Source organism: Taeniopygia guttata, chromosome 2, assembly GCF_048771995.1.
Source record: "Taeniopygia guttata chromosome 2, bTaeGut7.mat, whole genome shotgun sequence".
NCBI classification, from domain to species: Eukaryota; Metazoa; Chordata; class Aves; order Passeriformes; family Estrildidae; genus Taeniopygia; species Taeniopygia guttata.
Window position 1 is genome coordinate 126759966 of NC_133026.1, and position 5494 is coordinate 126765459.

Genomic DNA, 5494 nt, shown 5'->3' on the forward strand with positions numbered 1-5494 from the left:
AGCTGTGACCCTTCCACCTGTACCCAAGCCCTGAGTATTCCCCTGACCACTCAAAAGAGATGCAAAAGAGGTAGTCCCCAGATGCTCACACAACTTGAACTGTGAATTATAAACAATAAAGTTTTGCCACATAACTGTTCAGAGAAATACTGATAAACTTCCTTTATCTGTTTGCTAGAGGTTGATTTACCAGACACCTTGCAAGTCTTAAATAAAAATTTCAAGGATTTTAAAGCTAAACAGTGAAGGTATAAACAATTTATTTAAAAAATGCATTTATTGGTTTAGTTCTTGATCTCACATGGTGTTAGTTTTAAAAACAGGAAAAATATCTTTGTAGAATTCTAATTTCTGGGACCAAAAGTTTTGAATTTGAAGACCTGGATGATTCTGGATGACCTGGAAGACTTGAAAGATTCTAAATTAATTTATTGAGAAGTTTAAAAAACAACATCCTTTGTGACAGCTTCTTGAGTGTCCCAATGTGAAATTGGTCCTGGACCTTTCTGTGGTGGAGGATAATATTTTTCCATTATATGTCTTGTGCTGGTGTTCATTTGTGCAGCCTGTATGTCTGTAAGTAAATTAACAAGATTTTTCTGTGATAGAGATGCAAACGTGGGAGGGGAAGGTGGTGGAGGTATGGAAGGAATCTTTGGAGACCAAGAAATCTATAGAGGAAGTAAGGACATTTCTCCCATCATGGGTCTCCTAGAAAGTTTCTGCAAATTGGTACCCTCATAGAGGAGCAAAATGAAGCCCTAAGAGAAGCTGAAGCAGGGCTGCCTCCCTGACTGTGTACCTGGCAGAAATTGTTGCCTCAGGACACCTAAAAATTTCCTAATATTAGAAGAGAGCTGCAAATCAAGGTAGTAATTTCAAGCAAGTAGAAGCTCATACAGAAGCTTTTTCTGTTGCACTGTCTCTGAGAGGAGCTTTCTTTAATCGTATTATGGTAAACCCAGCATCAGGTCTTTCCCTTATGTTGTTTTGATGAGAGAAGGGGACTGGCACGAAGACTGTGTCTATATTAATGAATTAACCAGCAGCATAAGTGTGCTGAGGCCACTGATGTGTGCCCTGGTCATCAGCATGCCTTTGGTCTGGGCCAACCATCACTTTCTGAAACACCTCCTCAGCCTGGATTTGGCATTAGCCCAGGACCACTCCTAAGAGAAAACATGAAGATATTTCTGCAATTTTGTGTTCTTTAAAACACAACCCAAAAATACAGAGATCTTTTTTCTGCCTCTGGTTCTCTGCTTGTCTTTATGTTATTTTTGACTACTGTCAAAAGTAATATTAAATAGCCATTATCTCCATAAGCATTCTGCAGATGCCAAATAGAAATGAGCTGTGTAAATGTCAGCCATTAAAGTATAGTTCTGTCAGATTTTTTATTCTGGACCTTGTGCAAGTCTGATAGATAACTAGACACAGAGTTATCCATAAGTGCCACCTTAACAACCTCTTACTTTGGAAGAATACTTTTTACTGCATTTTCTGCATTTTTACTGCAAAAGTTACGTTTTACTGCATTTTCATAATTTCTTAAAAACTCCATTGAATTCTATTACCTTCTCTGTTCCCTTTCTCCTGTTAAAAGGAAGTATTCCAGCTTTATTTAAGGCTTCAGACCAGAGGTCAAGCTGCTTGCAGAGGCCTCAGACACACTTGGATTAGATTTTGCAGCAGCTGTGGGGAAGAAAGAGCCACAGCTGGCAGCAAGCTGTGCGGGTGGGCTCGCAGCAGGAGGAACTTGGCACAGAGCAGCTGGTGGGATGGCACCGCCTCAGCCCCGTGAGCTGAACTACATCTGAGTGCTCACTTATTGATCTATTGCATTTCACTTCTTGGATTACTTTAGGAGGTCTGGAGATGCCTGTGGAACAGGGAAGTGATTTAAAAAAGAATTAATTTTTTTCTCCCAAAGAGTAGGCCTGTGGCTAGCAAGGTGTTATTAAATACCAATTCTAAACTTATTCTAATTAGAAATACATATTCAATATAAGAAATATACATTGACAGAAATTTATATATCATATCCTCACGCCACCAAAATATTAAGTACATAATTTATAAAATTATGTTGTCAAAGTCTACCAAATTCATATACACACAAAATAAAAGTTCTCTGATTTTGAACAGCACTAAACTTTATATTCTGTCTAATTCAGCAAGTAGATTTAATTTTGAAGATAAAATGGGAAAGGCTGACCAAAATAATATTCAGGTTAATTCTCCTTCAGGGATGCTATGGCACTGGTTGAACTTGGTGTGCCGAAGACAAAATGAGCCAGTTATTTCCAACTGTGAGGTCCATCTCCAGTAGCACTGCCTGGGTACCACTGCCGCAGCTGGGAGACTTCACTGGCTTGCCCAAGCAATGCTGATAACTGTTTCTCACATGAGCAGGTTCAGCACGAGAACTGTCACAGAGAAGGAGTCTGCCCCTGCCACAGAGAAGGAACTCCCTGCCCCACAATCACAGTATTCTTGCTGTTCTCGTGTACTGCTGTGGGGGTGTTTATCAGCCAAGACAAAAGATAGTAGCTGAAGAGTTACAGTAACACACTACACTCATTGCTAGAGGTGAAAATTACAATCACTAGCCCATTTTTATACCTTTAATTAGAAATCTCAAAATTAGCCCGCTCTTTTTAACCCCTTTTAATGCATAATTAATTAAATCAAGCAAACAAGAAAAAGGTGAGTACACTCTGGTACAATGCTGGTTGTATGATGCTCATTCCTTAGGTTAGAAACCCACCTGGTAGCATTTATCAACTTCCCTTCTTCCAGGTCACAGACTCAAGAGAAATTCAGTATATGAATAGTCCCGTGGGCAAACATCATGACTTCAACTCTGTATCATTCAATGCAGATGCAGTAGAAGACACTGACTCATAACCAAATCCAGAGGTGCTTGCACCCCCGTGACTGAGAGGTTATGTGACCCTAAGGCTGGGATGGCAGCGCCTGCAGTGCTGAGGATGGGATGCCATCCCTGAGGTGTGACAGGGAAGTACTCAAGTATCTCAGTGCAACAAGGAATTTCTGACAAAGTGGTGCTCAGAGCTTAAAAACATTTTCTGATTACTTAAAATTTATCTTTGATATGCACAAATAGCATAGCTTCCTTTGAAGGTGCATCTGAAGCACACATCAATGCCTGTGTGAACCTTGTCCTACATGTGTAGATCTATTCTTTAGGAGTGTGTGTTGTTTTAAACCTTGGCCTGGATTTTCAGGTTCCAGAACCAAGCTTCTCCCTTCATCCAGGATGTAGTACAACAGTTTCAGGTTACACAAATTCATATCTGCTTAAAAGCATACTAGAACCAAAGTCATCACATAAATCAAGGTTAAACTAAGACAGAAATCTGTCTGACAGGTGAAAGACTGCTGCTTTATTTACTAAGCCTTATAATCTTTTAACTTGCAGTTCACTGCCAAAGAAGATTATGAAAGAACTCCAGCCATATCCAAGTGTTACAAGTCTATATTTGTCTTCTATAATGAAGGTTGAAAACAATTGCCAAGTGTGAAAGATTATCAAGTAGATTGATTAAAAAGGAATAAAGCTGCATTTTGGAAGATGTGTGAATCTGTGCATTTATCAGTATCAACACAAAATTTTTCCTAGCTCTTTCCTGTCATGCTATGTCTGAGCTGTCTGAAGTGAGAAAGTGCTGCCAAAATGGTTTAAATGCACATTTCAGAGTCTGATGATAGGACACTTTGAACAGTCTATTTTTTATTCATTCAGTAATAACTACATTGGTTGGTATAGACACATGGGCCTCTGTGGATTCTTTAGTAGTTCATTGACTGGGCTCAGGAGACTGCCTGGGTGCCCTTTGGCCTGTGTCCACTGATCAAAACTTATGTGAGAAGAGCTGGAAAAGGGTGGAATTCTAGGCCACAATCTACATGCACTCTACTACCCTTTTGGTAGAAACAAAATGACAGTAGAAGTCTTTGAAAACCCCCAAAGACCATTCCTGTGACTGGATTATTGGTGTGGGCTGAGTATTTTAGAGTGGACTGTGGTAAGCTGAGGTAATAGAGAAGGGTAAATTGCTGGCAGAACGAGGTGACTCAGCATTACCTCTAAACCAGCCAGTCGTCCCAGACTGATGCATTTTCTGAGAAAAATCATAGTGGTTTTTGTCATTACTTTTAAGAGTGTAAGCATGGTAGACCTCTTGCTACTATTTGTAACCATGAGGAGGAATGATTGACCATCTTCTGCAAAGGATGCAATTTGCATGTGCCTACATGTACTCTCACAAAAGTATTCCGTGGGCTAGAAAGGAAACTTAAGGATAGGTTGGGAAAGGATTATAGCAAGTATTACTAGTAGCTGGGTAATATCTGATGTTAGCCCTTCAAAAAGATATTTTCCTCCTTTGCTGTATTTTCACTGTAAATGCACAAATAAAAAAATAAATATGAAATAATTACAGAAATTAAAAAATGGAAAATTGCTTAGGATTATTGTTAGACTTCAAAACTTGGTCTGCTTATTCATGTGGGCCTGAAGAACTGTGATCATCTCACAAGAAATACATCCTGTTAAAACAAATCCAAACTCCCTAAATATTCAGATATCACTTTGCTATCAGTTTTCACAGGGAATTTCTAATCCTTTGTAAAATGCTCCAAAATATTGATAAATTTAAAGTACCCAAAAGCAAACTGCAAGCTGTACCATGTTAATAGGGGAAAGGTGGGTAACTTGGAAAAATGTGTCACATCAATCATTGTTCCCTACAATTGCAGTAGAATCAAATACATCAGAAGTTTATAACAAAGCATCTTCCCCTTTTTATGTCTCTAGAATATTAGTTTTAATAGCAGGAAGCCCTGTCAGAACAAATATCTGCTTCGTGCATAAAAAAAAGACACTGTCCAGATGCCTTTTCAATAAACGTTGATTGAAAACTTATTTCCTCTTTCACTTGCAAGTATCAGAGAAGGGAGTATTTCCCACCTCAGCCAAGAGCGGCAGAAATGTAACTCCTCCGTGCCGTTGTCCTGCTCTCCGCCCAGCCCCGAGGGAAGGCCGGGCCGGGGATGGGAGCGGGGCCGGGAATGGGAGCGGGGCCGGGAATGGAGCGGGGCCGGGAATGGAGCGGGGCCGGGGATGGGAGCGGGGCCGGGAATGGAGCGGGGCCGGGGATGGGAGCGGGGCCGGGGATGGCAGCGGAGCCGGGGATGGGAGCGGGGCCGGGATGGGAGCGGGGCCGGGGATGGGAGCGGGGCCGGGGATGGGAGCGGGGCCGGGAATGGGAGCGGGGCCGGGGATGGCAGCGGGGCCAGGCTGCCCAGCAGCGCCACCTAGGGGCGAGCCGCCGGGACAGCCAAGGAGGTTTTGGTCGAAGTTTTTGTTACTGGCCATAGAGGTAGAAAACAGCAAAATAAGAGATCTAGTAAGAACATTCAGGAACTATGTAATGGCAAAGGTCACAGGCAGTCAACAGAGATACTC

At 41.6% G+C, this 5494-nt stretch overlaps 1 long non-coding RNA gene across 1 annotated transcript; it reads right to left on the minus strand.

Annotated features, from left to right (window-relative positions):
• Positions 1 to 265: 265 nt before the first annotated feature.
• On the minus strand, positions 266 to 5113 carry LOC115493945 (uncharacterized). The gene is made up of 2 exons (XR_012054224.1): positions 2771 to 5113; positions 266 to 1882 (listed from the first exon to the last, which is right to left on the minus strand). It is a non-coding gene; the product is annotated as an uncharacterized lncRNA (long non-coding RNA).
• Between the last annotated feature and the right edge of the window lie 381 nt (positions 5114 to 5494).